The sequence below is a fragment of the Elaeis guineensis genome, chromosome 6 (genome assembly GCF_000442705.2).
Source record: "Elaeis guineensis isolate ETL-2024a chromosome 6, EG11, whole genome shotgun sequence".
Taxonomy (NCBI): domain Eukaryota; kingdom Viridiplantae; phylum Streptophyta; class Magnoliopsida; order Arecales; family Arecaceae; genus Elaeis; species Elaeis guineensis.
In genome coordinates, this window is record NC_025998.2 from 20,972,201 (window position 1) to 20,991,492 (window position 19,292).

Consider the following 19,292-nt stretch of genomic DNA (forward strand, 5'->3'; position numbering starts at 1 on the left):
TATTGACCTAATGCATGAATCCTATAAGAATTTAGAATTAATCATTCAAATAGGCTCTTAATTTATTCATTTACATAGATATCTTGAAGTAGCCATTGCGTGATCTAAAGATAGATTCATGCGAAGAAAGATGAATCCTTCTTTATATGAAAGAAAAAGCTCCGATCCATAAATAACACTGACTGTCTCATGTCTAGTTGATATTATCTTACATCCGATGTACCAACTTAATAGTACACCAAGCCAATTCACTGCCGCCACATGGACATTATGGTTGTCTCATTGTGAGGAACAAAAGAAGACCAAGCATTCTATCTCTTCCTCTCACAAGAGGAGAATGAAATTTGTTGCAATCTTTCTTTGGTAGGTAGTCGGTAGTCGGTCTGAAGCCAACTAAGGGCTACGCTATGAGTAGGCAGCAGAATCGTCAGAAGATAATGTGCCGTCACCAAAAAGGATACACACAGTCAAGGCTGAGACCAAAGGCGATGATGTGGATGAAAGAGAGATGGTGTTGGGATCCACTCAGCATCAGAGAAAAAAATCTACAAAACAAGTTCTGCCAGCGGTGGCTCCGACAAGGATCCTCCGACATTCAAGTCAGTGAGATGGTTCGAGAGAAAAGAGTGACAGTATCTGGATCGCAAAAATAGTATGTGCATGCCCCCCTTACTTGGAGAGGTCCCAACTTACCTCTATTTATAGAGGAAACAAAATGAATGGTGAGAGGACAGCTGATCATGTCAATCATATCCTATTATATGGTGCAGTATGATGCCATGCGGATGTCTTTAAATGCTGACGGTGAGCGTGCCTTCCACTCGGTGCGCTTTTAATGGTAGACACTATCGGGTGTGGGGTATAATTAATGACCCTATAGGTGCATTTAATGAAATCATAATATCCCATCATGGTGTGCAGCTAGCTTACCAGAGTATGGTGTCTGAGTGATATGACTTTGATGTGGCATGTCATGATCGTATGATGGTTATATATTCAGTGCTCAGCTAGTCAGTTGAGACCCATGTTGTCAGAGTCGGCAGAATGGGACCGTTGAGTTGCCTTGTCCTCGATAGTTCATACTCGGCTGCTAACCAAGTATGAACTCAATCACAAGCCGAGTGCTGCTGGGTGCCAGAAGTTGTGGGTGGCATATTAATCTTAGTCAGACTGATGCCGACTAGAGAGAGCAGACTTTAGTCAGCTGAAAATCCATGCCGATGTCCAGTGTCGACCTTGCCAGTTGGGACTGCTCAATCCGAGCCAGGTTGAATGAAGATGGCTTAGTCGATAAAGCTTCCTTAGTCGGCTCAAATACGAGAAGGCTGGATAGTCAGCTAAGTGACGGAGGATCTACCCCAACACTTGCATCCTAACTTTCAAGTTTGACTCTATGGATAGTCAAATGAATGGAGCTCATCTTCGACAAATTTGAATTGTTTTTGCCGACTGCCACTCGATTGTTGCTTCATGAGGTGGACCATCGTCTTGCCTTTTTGTAGGACGTGCGGTAGCACTGTCCCATTATGGATTACATGGCAATAATATTGCAATTCAGGGTTTGGTGCATGCATATGTATTTCAAAATTTTTATTTTCTAAACACCGCAGCAAAAAATAAGAATAAAATATTTTTAATCTGAATTTTGCATGCATAAAAATATAAAACCACATGGATCTATTTCATATGCTAAAATTGATATATATTGAAATTTAGATTGTGATCAAATCACATACCTGTTTCACAATCTCTTTCTTCAAATTTAGATTTGAAAGAGAAGAAGCTCTCTTTTAGCTGCACAAGTATCTGACCTCTATGAGTATCCACTCGGGATCAGCCTGGAATAGTCTTCTTTAATCTGAATTTTGGTTCTTCAAAATTCAGCCTGCTGAATATGAACGAAGCCTGGATCGTAATTAATATTTGATCTTTCTCCTTGATCTTTTTTTTCTCTTTTTCTCTAGAGTTTCTCCTTGCTATGTGCTGCTACCAGATGTTAGAAATCAGAAAGGAACAGGCACCCAAACTCCTTTGGGCATGAAAGGAACCAGATCTAGGGTTTCAGGGTTAGATCTTGAAATTTTTTCAAGATCAGGCAGTGGAAGACTAAAATAAATCAAAATTTATCTTATAAAATCAGAGAATCCCTAGATCTAAGATCTTATTACATGATTATTACATGATATTAAATTAAAAATTAAAATATAAAGAGCAAGAACTACATGTTGATCATATCAACATGTTTCTATACTACATCTAATGTATGTAAAATATAATAGATCAGATTTATTACCTTGCAAGTTAGACGTTCTAACTTTGCTGATCTGGGCTTGAAGATGATGTTGCAAGCTGCATACGTGTCCGGCCTCTAGGAGTTATCCACATATACCCATGAATCACGATCAAAAGTTCTGGTCCAGAAAATCAGCACAGTATGCTAGTACTGCGCTGATTCTTCTTCAATGGTCGATTAGATACCTCCTTCTTCTTAATTTGGACTCTTTCAAAGATGAGAAGTAGGAGAAGAAGTTTTAGATGAGACACTCTCAGAAGACTTATAGATGGGGAAGGAAAGAGATGAACCCAGCAACTCTAGGAGAAGACCCTCTTCTTCTTCTCTTTGCTCTAACCCAGACATCTAGTTTTGTGTCTATTAGATCTCCACTCCCCAAGACTCTTTCTCTTTGATTTTTGGATGCCCCAAAGATCTCTCAATGCTCTATGTTTCATGAAAATTTTATGAAAAAATTCATTTTAAATAGAGAGATATGAAGAGTCCTTGTCTAGGTCAAATACCTAGTCAAGAATTATCCAAACAAGGCAAGATAAGGGGCACTCAACTCTTGGACGTCCCCTCCTTTTTTTTCTACCATGGACCACCAGCAAAGGGTTCATATTGTGTGCCATAAAATCTACAAAAATTTCAAAAAAAATCTAGATAAAATCAGTGCCATAAGGAAAGAGTTTTGATTTCTTAAAACTCTATCTCATAGAATTTGAAATCCAAACTACTTCCTACTTTGACTTGGTCCACAACCACATTCCATGTAAGAGAGAAAGAGAGGAAAGTTTTGGGTGTGTGTGAAGACCTGAGAGAGAGGGTTTTGTCACACAAAATAAGAGAGAGTGGACATGGGATAAGAGAGAGTGGGCATGGGGGGCTAAGGTGACGCAAGGTGGAATCCTAGTCTTACTAGGATTCAATCTATGACTTGTTCAAATTTAATTTTTCAAATCAAAATCAAATCAATCTAATTAAAATAGGTCTTAACCCAATTAAGAGCCTAATTTAATCAGATTAAATTAGATTTAAATCTAATTTAATTTTTTAATCAAATTAAAAATTAGGTTGATCCAAATCCTAATTGAACTAGGACTAGTTTTTTCTTGCACTTGACTTATCCAATAAACCAATTAAACTTGATCCAATCAAATTCAAACCAAATCTAATTAAATCATATTCAATTAAATTTAATCTCAACCTATTGACTTAATCAAATTAAGCCAATTAATAATTAAATTACTAATCGATCCTCCTGTAATACTTGCACTAGGTTAAATGTCAATCGTATTGATTGTTTAATCCTAGAATGATTTTTAATCATTGATCAACCATCCGATCGGATCATGAACTCTAATGTGTGTGACCTCATAGATCCAAACCTAAGCTGATAGCACAAGAATAAATTTTTATACCAATCGAAGTGACCATCTAGCAATGGTACCCGACGATCGGATAGGTCGAATGTGTAGAACAACATCCTTAGAACTCATATGGATATAATTTTCATATAATTCATCTCCTTGACCAAAATGCTCATAGGACACCTCAGAGTTCAACTGTCAACTCTGATCAGATTGTCCATATTGTATTTTAAAATATCAAATCCATCTGATGGATTACCCTGATCAAGATTTTGCTAAATTGAAATACAGCGACTCATTCTTCTTCAACTCTTGGAGTGGTCAATCCCATCTCGATCACACTCTGACTTCGCAAGTACTTGACTATGCCCAGAAGCCTTCCGTCACTGAATTAGAAATTCAGTTAGTCCAGTACCAAAGCACAGTGAGTTGCTTGCAAGTCACTGAGGCGATCTCAGGTCTAAGGGATACTTATACCTATATCCCATCAGAGACATTCTCGACAGTAGAATGCTTTAGAGTTGGTCACATTCCATGATGATGTACCTTTACATCTCACCTGTATGCCATACCAGTATCTCCACACTCCTTGGTTAAGAGGACAACCAACCCATATGGCCTACAGCGACCTATGCTCGATAGAAGCTATCATCCTTATTAACAGCCTATCATTTGGTCGTGAACAGTTTTAAGGATTAATCGATAAATCCTCTCTTTATCGAACCTAAATAGTCCTAAGGACTTCATCACAACAACGGAGTTCATTAGAAGATGAAAACTTGTGATGAAAATACTAAAAATATATTTTATTTATTAACAAATCAATTATAATACAAGGTTGCTCAACTGCCAATAGATTGACGATTGGCTTTTGGGACATATTTTCTAACACTTCTCCTCTTCTTTAGAGTTTTTCTTTGCTATGTGCTGCTATCAAATGTTAGAAATCAGCAAGGAACAGGCACCCAAACTTCTTTGGGCATGAAACTCCTTGGGACGCGCGTCCAAGGAAGGGGTGTATAGAACACCCAAGAGGAGAGAAAGGGAGGGCGTGAGGAGAGCCTTTGGGTGTGAGGGGTTGCTGATTTTGATGCTCCAGGGATCTTAGGGGAGGTTCCTTTAAATAGGCATAAGAATTGAATCCTATTCAATCTCATAATACAAGTCTTACTTGCATTAGGATTCCTATTAACTTAAGTTATCCAATTTACATTAGGAAACTCATTAGGCGCCAATAATTAGAGCCCTTGCACCCATAATTAGATACCCCAAAACACACCCAAGAGATACCCCATATGAAAATAAAAGATCCTCTAATCAATGGACATGCCCAAATTGATCAAACCAAGATGGCACCCCATAATAACTATCAAGGAGATTCATAAGGGACTTGCACTCTTAATTTATGTGATCCATAACCTTAGACATCCAATAATTGAAGTCTCATGAATCTTATTCATGTAGATTATTAGCAGATAATTAAGTTAGAATTAACTTATCAAATAAATAATCCCAACGAAAAGAGGAATTGGATCCAACCATATGCTAGTAAGGTTACCATGAACCCAATGAGTTTTTCTAAACCCAATTGATACTTCATAAGCTCAATTATTTATTTCAGGCCTAATCTCTTTGTTGTGTGACGTCATATGTTCAATTCTATCTGGTAGGAAGATATACAATGATCTCTATTATCGTATCATTGAAACTCTTTTCAATAGGTCAGAATAATTTCACTCTAACTCAACACAGATTGTCGACCTAGAACAATCCTAATGAGCTCTCATAATCCACTAATGACACCTAGCAATATGTAGTGGCAATTCAGTAGAACTGAAATGAACCTCTAGGTGTAGTTAACATGTGATTCAGTTCCTCTATTGTGAGTCCTGACTAGATGGTAGGTCATGGATAAATCGTCAAACTTCAACATCGGTCATATGATAGATTCAATCAGTTTAAGTCATATGTGATTCTACAAAAACTCTTTTTCATCAATCACACTACTATAGCCATAGACTTAAGGACTCAGTCTCTTAAATTTCATAGAACTACTCCCTTCTACTAGGATTGATAGATCTCATCTTGATGCACATCCCACTCTTACAGTGGACCAACTGTTGTCAACATCCACTACAAGAGTTTTTTGAGATCTATGTTGATGTGTCAGTCAAACTCCAGCAGCCTCACTATGAGTAGTGATGTCATTTCAGGTCAAAAGATCAGTCATACAACTGCAGCATCGAGAAAGTCACTAACAAGTGAGCAAACATCCATGTGACTTCTCGTGTTGGTCACGCTCAGTGCTATTTGTTCTCTAACAATCACCTGCACTCTCGCTCCAGTGTCTCTACACTGCAGATTTGAGACCCATCTGTCCAAAAAAAGTGATCCATACACTGATCTATCCGGATCAATCACCATCCTCATGATGATCCTATGATCATGAGTAATTTAAGAATCAACCATCAATGACATGTGCCTCAAATTCTCAACTCTTTGAGAATGTGTCATCATCTTGTTACTCCCTTGGATGATTCATGGACACATAGACATGAATGGTAATATCACTGTCCAATAAGTACAAAATCATGTTCTAGAGATATGAAATGTGTCAGTCAAGATTGACTTCTAGGGCATACATCCAACAATCTCCCACTTGCACTAAAGTCAATCTGCCATGTATCAAGCCCTATCTTCATAAGACAAGCTATAGTCTTAGGCTAGCTAAGTGACTTACCGGTGGGTCATCCACATCACATGTGGAGTTTGCTCTCTGCACCTCTATGTATTTTTACTTGAGGTGATCGTGTGTTCTGCTGCTCTATATGCTTGGATATCTGGTGAGACCTAAGCTCCTTAGTAAAAGCTATGGTGTCATTGTCTTTGCAATATAGTGTCACGGCATCTGATGGCATGATAATCAATTCTGCAACTAACATTAAAATCAGAATGCATCTTACACATCTACAGTGTACTCAACTGTCATTGATCAATTATTTGGAATCCTTTCAAGATATCGATATAGGAACATATCCATGACGTAGACATTCTACCATTAACATCAGACATAAAGTCTGAATTGGTATATCCTCTCACTCCTAGCTTTGATCCTTCTCCGAACATGTCCTCAGTTCTTCTTAAGAGCTTAAGGATGTTTTCATAGCAATCTAGCGCTCACAGCTTGGATACAACTGATATCTACTTGTGACAATCACAGTATAATCAGTTCAAGTACTTTATGACATACGACTATACCCAAGAGGGTACAGACTCCTCTTCGAGATTTTTATGCTGAATGCTTTCAGCATCTGATCTCTGTACTTTATCTATGAAAATACAAGCATCCAATTGCATCTATCTATAGATCTTTAGGATGCTCACTTTATGTTTTTCATGGAGAAATCTATATTCAATCATATTTTAATCGAAGTCAGTATTGGACACTCCTGCTGACCCTTTTGAAATCTATAATTCTTCATATCTGATCAAATAATTTGATCATATCATTGAAATGAATGCTCCAACTCCAAAGATATTATGGTCTTTATGATCATCTATTACAAGAAGTGAAATCCATAGGCTATTCCATATAGAAATCTTCAATAGATCTCTATTCAGAAAAGCTATTTCACATCCTTTCTTGGAGTCGATGTCTTACATCGCCTTGTTGTAGGTTCTGGGATCATCTCTATATTCTCTATCTCCCATGAGAAATGATTTTCTCTACATCTTCTGTTAAGTATACTCAAGTACCTTTCGAGAGAATTGGAGATCCTACTGTGTATGAGGTGGAGGAGGAATACATATCTACTGACTCATAATTAATATGTTCTTAAGGTCCCAAGGCTCCCTGCTCTTCAAAGACACTCTCTTAGAGCTTAACTTTTCTCCCACTGCTTCATCTTGGTTAAACAATTTTCCAAAAAGATAGTATTGAGTCACAATCACATTGTAATCCCATCAGAAAGTAATATCTCAAACTCTTTTAAGAAGAGCTTTATAGACTTATCCTCTAACATATCCACCTGCTGTCCTAGACACAGACTGGACATCCTTGAATCTCAAAATAATCAAGATTCAGTTTTCACCATGTCATATTTTATATGATGTGGTAGGAATAGATTTAGAGAGAATCCAATTTTATAGAAATAAAGCATGTTCCTAAAGAAATATAAATAAATCAGTGAATTTTATTATGGATCAGATCATATCTTATATAGTCCCATGACTCTTCTTATCTCATTGAGCTAAGATTTACTAAGAGGGGTCCTATATGAAATAATACAATTTTATGAGATAATCGAGAAATTTTTTTCAATGGTATTGCATCCTTGATCCGATTGAAGTACCTTAAGAATTTTTTTGATTTATTTCTCTACTTATATCTAAATTCTTTGAACCTTTTAAAAATTTTAGATTTGTATCTCATATATAAAGTAGAGATAACTTCTTGATTAGCACATCACATAGGCTACACACATCAAATGTGTACAAGGATAAGTATCTCAGTGGTCCTTTTTCTCTTATCCTATAAGAGTAGCTTGATCATATTTTCTTAAAGAGATGATGCACAAACTAGATTTGACTAAATAGTCAATAAGCCCAAACCCATATTTTTTTAGTTTGTTAATCATTTCTTCTCCAATATGACTTGGCTATAGATTCCAGATATATTTTAAATTTTATCTTAATTTTGGATCTCTCAGATTCAATGGTATTTATTGATTGCTCAATTAAGTTTACATATGCATCAACATGCAAATGATAGAGACTGTCTCTAAGAACTAAATCCAAATGATGATCGTAAAGGACAGATACCCATGGCCACAGTAGCAACTGTTGCCTTATACTTAATTCAAGGGTTACTTCCTCAGCCCTCTACCTTCCCATCGACTCTACACTCGAGTCTGTAGCTCAATTAGGAGAAGAAAAAATCATAAGAACAGTATTGAGCAATTTCGACATACCTGCTCTAGATATGTCTTTGTTTCTTTAGGCTCTTCAGGTATTTACCTCTGAACTCTTTCAAGATTCCTTTATTATCAACACTTTGACCAATTCAGATAAAGTGCTATGATGATCTTTCATATGGTAGTTTACCATAAATTATCTATATAAACTAATCAGAGATCACACGATCAAATCCATAAGCAATTCCTTGTGCATGGTCATGTCGAGCCTTTTAAGCTCTTTAATATCTTCGATCATTATCAAATAACGATCATAGACTGACTGTCCATCATGCATCACATGCGCTATGTGACTCTGATCACCTCACAACACTTGTGGGTGAATCAATATGTCATTGCCAGTGTACATGTATTCATGTATAGCACCTATCTTTATTGTCATTGTCCATCCACTCGTCAAATATAGCTCGTTGACTATAGATTGGACGAGTTGTTAATATTAGAATAATCCGGTAGAGAATATTGCTTATTTTTTTAAAAAAAATTAAGAATAATTCTTAAGTTTATAAGTCAGTCTATGTACTCGATTTCGGTTAATTGGTTGATATTTAGGATTCAAGCTAGAGGGTTGGAAGCTGACACAATGAATAGCAGAGAGCAAAGATTCTAATTGGGTGTTTGTATTTATTTTATAATTTTGCTCTAAAAATTTTTAGATACAAAAAAAGATTCTCACTATTTTATCAGAACTCCCACACTCTTCGGGTGGAGAAACAAAAATCCTAATGTGATAATTGGGTTTCTAGTGGGTGCTACGGTCCTATCGATGTCGTGTACCTCACCTAACAGTTATTAGTAATATAAATAAACATCGATGCATGGATAACTTTTTATCCAAATACTTCTCTAAGCATATTATAGCCACTTGGTCTCTAACTCATGTGGGCTCACCTAATAGTTATTGTCCGTACTTCTTAGTTAAGTCAAACCCACCATTCACAAGCAGGTGTAAAGCTGTCATTGGGTCCCTCACCTAACAGTTATTGGGTCCAACCTCATCTTTATCCTACAGTAATTTTTTGTTATTAGAATGGTTGCATGTTCTCGATGCAACTGAACCACTGTGACTAGTTGAGAACAATCAACGTTGGTAGTACGCCCGCACATCTACAACGATGGAAGATCTTGGATTTAATATTTTATGGAGAGATTTGGATTTAGGTCTCATTTAATCAATCATCACATGACTGATGTAATTGGTATGGGCTAAATCAAACTATCAAGCAATCATATTTATGACTCAATCTTTCAAATTGGTCAGGTAAGTGGAGATTAGTGGGAGTCTCCCCGTTGCTTTCTTTAAACACCAATAAATTGATCAAGTAAGTGAACGGAATCAATTAAATAACCATCTTTCAATTACTTATCTTAGACATCAATTGGACAATTGATCAGAATTGGTTAGCTTAAGTGAATCGGGCTCAAATCAACAAACCAAATTAGGTCCTTAGGTTAATCGATTCTACATATGAGACTCAATCGATTTGATCAACAATAATTGTATGATCATTAACTTAATTGATCTAACTCAATTCAACACTCGACTCGGTTTATTCAATTACTTAATCAAATTAGATCCATATGTCCCAATAAAAAACCTTAGATGTAATCCTATTACATGACTTAATTTTTGATTTTTTCATGATCAAAATTCTCATACACAAACATAAAATTTAGATTCTAAAATCATATTTTAGAACTAAATACTTTGCATAAAAATAAATATTAAAATATAAAAATAATTTTTAGATTCTAACATACAAATATATATCACATATATGCACATAAAATCAGATCTTAAACAAAATTTCAGATCTAAACATGATATCATATATCTCATATACTAATCATAGATCAGATTAAAATCAAATTTATGAACTAAATATGTAATCATATATGATATATATGATCAAAGTTTAGATCATAAAAAATTCAGATTTCATGCATGTATCTATTTCACATGAACTAGAACTCTTTCTAGATCAATTTTTAGATCTATGCATGTATCAACATATCAACTATATATTCTAAAATTAAATTTAAAATTAAATTTTAGATTTAAAGATCCATCCATACATCTTATGTATCAAAAAAAATTAATTTTAAATTTTTTTCAAAAATATATATATTAAAATTCAGCATATGAAAATCCGTAGCTCTGATATCACGGTTAGAATTTAGGATTTGGTGCATGCATATGTGTTTTAAAATTTTTATTTTCTAAATATCACAGTAAAAAATAAGATTAAAATATTTTTAATCTAAATTTTACATGTATAAAAATATAAAACTACATGGATCTATTTCATATGCTGAAATTGATATATGCTGAAATTTAGATTGTGATCAAATCACATACCTATTTTGCAATCTCTCTTCAAATCTAGATCTGAAAGAGAAGAGGCTCTCTCTTAGCTGCACAAGTGTCCAGCCTCTACGAGTATTCACTCGGGATCAACTTGCAATAGTCTTTTTTAATCTAAATTTTGGTTCTCCAAAATTCAGCCTACTGAATCTGAATGAAATCTGGATCGCGATCAACACTTGATCTTTCTCCTTGATCTTTTTCTTCTCCTCTTCTTTAGAGTTTTTCTTTGCTATGTGCTGCTACCAGATGTTAGAAACTAGCAAGAAAGAGGCACCCAAACTCCTTTGGATATGGAACTCTTTAGGATGCACATCCCAAGGAAGGGGTGTATAGAACATCCAAGCGGAGAGAAAGGGAGAGGAAGAGAGGGCATAGGGAGAGCCTTTGGGTGTCAAGAGCTGCTGGTTTTAATGCTCTAAAAATCTTAAGAGAGATTCCTTTAAATAGGCATAAGGATTGAATCCTATTCAATCTCATAATACAAGTTCTACTTGCATTAGGATTCCTATTAACTTAAGTTATCCAACTTACGTTAGGAAGTCCATTAGGTGCCAACAATTGGAGCTCTTGCATCCATAATTAGATATCCCAAAACACACCCAAGAGATACCCCATATGAAAATAAAAGACCTTTTAATCAATGGACACGCCCAAATTGATCAAATCAAGGTGGCGCCCCATAACCTTAGACATCCAATAATTGAAGTCTCATAAATCTTATTCATGTAGGTTATTTGTAGATAATTAAGTTAGAATTAACTTATCAAATAAGTAATCTCAATGGAAAGAAATATTGGATCCAATCATATGCTAGCAAGATTACCATGAACCCAATAAATTTCTCTAAACCCAATTGACACTTCATAAGCTCAATTACTTATTCCAGGCCTAATCCCTTTGTTGTGTGATCTCATAGGTTCAATTCTATCTGGTAGTGAGACATACAATGATCTCTATCATCGTATCATTGAAACTCTTTTCAATGGATCAGAATAATTTCACTCTAACTCAATAAGGATTGTCGATCTAGAATAACTCTAGTGAGCTCTCACAATCCACTAGTGACATTTAGCAGTATGTAGTGACAACTCAGTAGAACTGAAATGAATCTCTAGGTATAGTTAATACGTGATTCAGTCTCTCTATCGTGAGTTCCGACTAGATGACAGGTTATGGATAAATCGTCAAACCTCAACATCGATCATATGATAGATTTAATCAGCTTAAGTCCATATGTGATTCTACGAAAACTCTTTTCCATTAATCACATTGCTATGACTATAGACTTAAAGACTCAGCCTCTTAAATCCCATAGGACTACTTTCTTCTGCTAAGATTGATAGATCCCATCTTGATGCACACCCCACTCTTACAGTAGACCAACTGCTGCCAACATCCACTACAAGGGCTCCTTGAGATTTATATGGATGTGTCAGTCAAACTTCAGCAGTCTCACTGCGAGCAGTAGTGTCATCTCAGATCAAAGGACCAGTCATATAACTACAGCATTAAGAAACTCACTAACGAGTGAGTAGACATCGATATCACTTCTCGTATTGGTCACGCTCAGTACTAGTTATTCTCTAACAACCACCTGCACTCTCGCTCTAATGTCTCTACACTGCAGACTCGAGACCCATCTATCTGAAGAAAGTGATCCGTGCACTGGTCTATCCGGATCAATCACCATCACCATGATGATCCTATGATCAGGAGCAATTTAGGAATCAACCATCAATGACATATACCTCAAATTCTCAATTCTTTGAGAACATGTGTCATCATCTTGTTACTCCCTTGGATGATTCATGGACACATAGATATGAATGGTAATATCACTGCCCAATAAGTATAAAATTATATCATAGAGATATGAAATATGTTAGTCAAGATTGACTTCTAGAACATACATCCAACAAATAAATACCGCGAAGCTCGAGGTGATCCTTCATATTAATAATAGGAGATCGGCTGGCAGGGCAATAATGAGCAAACATACCCAAGTCATCCGCGTGTCGTCCGCTCATTGGTTCAGTTCGTGATCACACAAATTGAGCTGACTCGGCAAGATCTGAGCAGCGACGCATCAAACAGGTATCGAGATTATCGATCGAGATTGCCGCCATGTGTCATGATCTTCGAGTTAGGTGTGGTACTCGACGTTGATCCTGATGATCGAGGGGACCTATAAATAGGGGTCAATCTCCTTCCATTTTCAGTTTCATTGTTTCCACTCCACCTCAAGTTTGTCTTTCTCCTTTCTTAGCAGAGAGCTTAGCCACTGGCGAGTCATCCCCTTCGGTGTCAGTCTTTAGTCACCATCATTGTTACTATCGGTCCTCTTTTCTTTCTTAGAGGTTTCTTTCTTGATCCTTCTCTCTTCTTTTTTCGATCTGTTCTTCTTTTTATGGCTTCTGCTATTAGAAAGTTCGGAGATGAGAATTCGATTGGTGATCAGAATTCTCGAGCTCCAGCCACCCAGAGGGTGACTGAGGGGACTACTTGGGATGAGCCCGATGAGGCAAATGAGTCGGATGAATAGCCGGCTGTCGAGAATACCTTTAGACCTCTTGTAGAGAGGTCCAAGTTGATTGAGTCGGTCGTTGACCGACTAGGGGGACATTATCACATCCCTAGTAAGTATCGGTTGATGGCGCCCAACGAAGGAGGCGGGGTTGTTCATCCTCCTGATGGCTATATTGCCATCTATGTGGAGTTCGTTCAATTGGGACTCTGATTTTCTCTCCATTCATTTTTTACCAATATTCTTGACTTGTACGAGATCATTCCTGCTCAACTCAATCCCAACTCTATCTATATTTTGGTTTGTTTCATTGTTCTTTGTCATCTTCTTCGGATTGAACCCCGAGTTTCTCTGTTCCAGGCCATTTTTGTTTTGAAGAAACACCCTCGAGAGTGAAGATCGTGGTTCTTCTATCCTCAGCCCCGATAACAACTTTTTAAAAAGCTTTCCTCTTTTATTCATGGATGGAAGAGCAAGTTCTTTTACATTACTGCCGACCACCGGTGGGGTTTCGACTGGACCTGGATGACTCCCAATCTTTCTCCGAATAGAAATGATACAGTCTTGGATGAAGATCGGAAGACATACGAGAAGCTGTTCGAGGTTCAGATCCCCGTGCATCAGGAGCTACTCAAGGAGCAGTCCCTTTACGATGCCGGGATTAGCCTGACTAACCATTTCGGTAGTTTTCTTTCTTACAGGCTTTTTGTAATTTCTGCTTCACATGTAGACTGATTCTCTTCTCTTTTTGTCATATTCGTTCATGCATGTGGGTCATGGTAGGATCTCTAAAGGAGGCAGTCTGAAAGAGCACCAAGACGGCATCCGGACCTGATGGTCCATCTCAGCCACCAAAGAAGCCAAGAGAGGAGATCCCTTCTCAAGTATCGAGAAGTATGCAGCCGCCATCGCCGCCTCAAGTACTATCAGAGCACTTGTCTCTACCATCTTTCATCGAGGTTGTCACAGTTGTGGCTTCTCCCCTAACCGACGACGATGTGATGGTCGTCGAAGCATCAGCAAGGTCGGTGGAAGCAGTCTAAGACCTTTCGACCTAGATCAGGTCTGGAGGAAGTCGGCAAGCTAGCCAAGAAGCTATCGATGAGGTAGCTGTGTAGGTCGCTCTTGCGCATACTTCTCAAGATATTAGCGATAAAAAAAATTTATTGCTAATAACCGATTTTTGTCATTAATAGTTATTAGCGATAAAATTTTTATCGTTAATATTTAATTATAAATAATATCATCATTGATAATTTTTTATGATAGAAAAAAATTTCATCATAAATAATCAATATTATCGATGAAAAATTCTCATTGTTAACAAATTATTTTTTCAAAAACTATTTATGATGAAAAATTTTAATCATAAAAAAAGATATTTTATGATGAAATTAATTATTTACAATGAGTTTTATTCATTGCTATTAATTTAATTAAAATTTTTTATAAAAATCAAATTTAAAAAAGTATTAATGATGTAAATTTTTCATCATAAATATCATAATTTTTTATGTAAATTTTTATCATAAATAAATATTAAATTGATAGCGATGAAAATATTTTCATCACTATTAATTTAAATAAAAATTTTTATAAAAATTAAATTTAAAAAAATTTTAGCGACGTAAATTTTTTATCATAAATATAGTTATTTATGATGAAAATATTTTTATCACTATTAATTTAATTAAAATTTTTTATGAAAATTAAATTTAAAAAAATATTAGTGCCATAAATTTTTCATCATAAATATAATTATTTATGATGAAAATATTTTTATTACTATTAATTTAATTAAAAATTTTTATGAAAATCAAATTTAAAAAAATATTAGCCACATAAAATTTTACATCATAAATATTTCAATTTTTGACATAAATTTTTATCGATAATAAATTTTTAATTATTTATGATGAATTATTTTTATCATTATTAATTTAATATAAAATTTTAATATTTTTAAATTTATTAAAAAAATTTTATTTATAATCAATTTTTTATCGCTAATATGATTTTTGACGACCAATATTTCATCAAAAATAATTTCATCACTAATGATTTATAGATTTTTTTTAAAAATAATTTATGAAAATATATATTTAATTTATATTTATAATATTTTAATAAATTTAAAATATAAAATTAAAATAAAAAATTTATATAATAAACTCATAAATAAATTTTATCATTTTATTTTATTAAATTAAAATTATAAGAGGTCTAAAATAAAAATAAAAAGCTACATAAATAGGCCATCAAGTATCGACATCTGCAGAAGGAGAATGGGTTGGGGAAGGAGAGCGCTCGGATGAGCTCAGATCGATCTACTGCTGCCTCATCAGCTGCATCATCTACTCTATCTGCACTATCTACTCCATCATCTAGATCTAAAGCCACTGGTACTCATCGATGTATGCAGTCAACTCGTCAGCTTGCTGCTCAGCCTGCTTCTGTACCTCCGTCAGTCGAGCATCGTAGGCAATATGGATGTTAGCTCTGGACGAACGTGAGAATAAGAGAGCAGTGATCTCATGCCCTAGATCCCTAACATAACAGGATCTCATATCAAGCATCTGATCACATATCTTGTCATCTATGGGTGCGATCGAGCCCTCAGGGATAGGTTGGGATTTGATGTCTATCATACGGTCATGAAAATTAAAGTTATAGCTATTTTAATTTTATACTAAAAATTAAATTATGAATAAAAAAATAATTAAAAAAACTTACAAAGATCTCCTGGCTCTCCGTCGTCCACTCCTCTGACCATTGCTAGTGGATCCGCTATAGATATCGATCCTATTAGGAAGCTTGCCACTCTCAGCATCTCTCTGTAATTTGAGAATAATTAATTAAAAAAATTTTAAATATCTAAAGAATTATATACTAATTAGAAATTACTTACCATCTGCTCCATGTGACGAGCGAATGACCTCGAACCCCCACAATGCGGTCGGTCTGTCTAGCTTGATTCACGGTATTCTGGGCACATCTTCTCTGTACAGTTAGCAGTCAAATTAGTAGATAACAAATTAAATTTAAAAATAAATGATTCAATTTTTAAATTTTGAAAAAAAAAGTTTGGATGTGTAACCTAATATGCCGGATCCTCGTAATATCGGTATATGACAGTCCAATCATCCATAGTGATACTGTCATAGGGCCCTTGCTACGCTACCTCCACCCCATGATCCTGCATCATATGGTACCAATGTTGATGGATGTGGTTGTGATACTCCTTGAAACGCAAAGATAAATGAGCGTCCATAGCTCACTGCACGCGATCCTCCTCAAAATCAATTATATCAAATACACCTTGCTAATAACAAATATTAAAAGAATATCGTGCTAATAAAATATTCACAATATAATTTATTTTATCTGTAACTAAATGTAGAAAATCTTTCTTTGAACTGATATAACATGACGCCAATCGAAAAGCATCATGGAGGTATAGCTGCGGCATATGATGCCCAACTCGATCTACCACGGCTCGCACCATCCCCTAATGGGCCTGGTATAGCTGGGTGATATCTCGATACAGAGATGCTATCCCGGATGCTCGCATCTCTTACGCTCTAAAGCGAGGTTCTTTGATGGACCTCGCCTTTGCCTCACTACTGGTAGAGACTGGTCTGAAATAATAATAAATAAATTATTAGTATGATAGCTATCTAAATAAAAAAATCAAATTTTATTATATAAAAAGTAGAATAATATCACTTGAACCTACCTCATTCGGACCCACCTCACTCAGACCTACCTCATTGGGACCTACCAGTGCAGGACCCTCTAGCAACAGAGTTGGTGCGGCAGTGAAAATCGGTGAAGGCACCTCAGCCTCTAGGATAGATTGTGAACGTGAACGTCGTCGTCTGTCTCCTAATGCCATACCTACAATTCTTGACATATAAATGAATATAATATAAAATAATAATAATAAAAAATAAATTATATTCTAATGAATAGAATTATATTGCATACCATTATTGCAAGAGAAGATTAGACAAAGAATATTGATCTACTTATCAATATTCGTATCTTTCTCAATGTGTAGATCCTCCTCCGAATCATAATAAATTCATTTGTTGCTAGACCAAGCCGAATATTGTGCAAGTCACAAAGTGCGGATGCTTTGCATCGAAGTCTTTCCACACTACAGAGTCAGCCAGATGGCTAAGTATGTTCTCCTCCAGAATCCACTGCTCATGATGCCATTTCATTTCTTCTGCTGTCTTTATGGATATATACAACCTTTGAAGTCTTAGAATCAATAAAAAATATCTCAAAATCTTTTGAGGTATCTTCTTTCCTTTTTTGTTATCGGTTTTGTACCTGACTCACCACATTTTAGATATTTAATTGTCTGTTCGTTATCTTTATGAAATAATATACCATCATTTTTGCAAGCATATATAAGAATATAGCCAAGTCCCAATTTCTGCATGTATATTTTTGCTTCAGAATACGATTTCAAAAGTCTCTCTCCATCGGAAAGAGCTGCTTTAATCAATATCAAATTTTGGTCAAATGACTTCTGACTCAATCGGTTCATAATTTTAATATGAAGTAATTTTATCAAAAACTTAAACTTGGAGAACTTTGTACAATTTAGATAGAGTGGCTCTCATGCATCCCTTACAAGCTTTGCAAACTATTCAGAAGTCCCTTCTACCTCAAGTCGAATATTGTATTCATGATCAAAATTGCCTTCAGATGCACTAGTACTCATGTGTACATTTGAACAAACATCTTGATATATATCATCCAATAGCTCTTCTATACCACAATGTTCGACAGGTTCAGCAGCATCACTATCATCTTCAGTATCATCATCGTTGCGCACAACTTCATTCGGATCATTCTCCTTATGCCATATCCAACAAGTATACTTCTTATCCATACCATAACGTAGTAGATGCTCCTTAATAAGTGTTATGTGATGATATACCATATTGACACATCTCTTGCATGGACACTTTATCTGACTAGCATTGTCAGCCTTATGCCATGCAAACTTCATAAAATCTCAAACACCTTTTCGATATTCAGGCAAAAAAATACCTCTAGCATTCATCCAACTTTTGTTGATATCCATCTAACAACAAACATGAAAATCATTAACGATAAAAAAATTTTCAGTGGTATTCATTCGAATCGGATCCCGATCCGAATTTCGAATCGAATCATGAGCCAAATTTCGGATGAAATCTCGATCTAGATTTGGACATAGATCATTTTATACAAAATAGCATGTATTAAAGAATACAGACTGAACAGTAACACAGAAAATCTCCTTCCACCAATTTAATGAAGTAAAAATGCATGATCCTATCCATTTCAAATCATTACTAACAGATGTGGCTCTATCCCTTTCAGAAAAATAATAATCTTATTATTATTATTAATCAATATTTTATTTCATTATTGTAAAAATTTTGGCAGCATCTCTCTATGGTTCTCCAAGTATACGATGTGAATATGGTGCCTACGCACCCTATCCACCATATATCCGAAGAATAGTGGACAGATAACTACTGAATACCATATAATGAAATAAAATATCAACTATTAACAACAATAAGATTATTATTTTTTTAAAAAGTCCAAATATGAAACATCCAAGAGTCAATTTCGATCAAGATTGACTCTTGAATAGAAATCTATGGCTCAATGTAATTTAACTACCATCATCTCTGAATATACATTCAAAGATTGATTTCTAATTTATTAAAAAAGAGTAACTCTGCATTGAAATTTTTTCATCAAAAATTTCAGT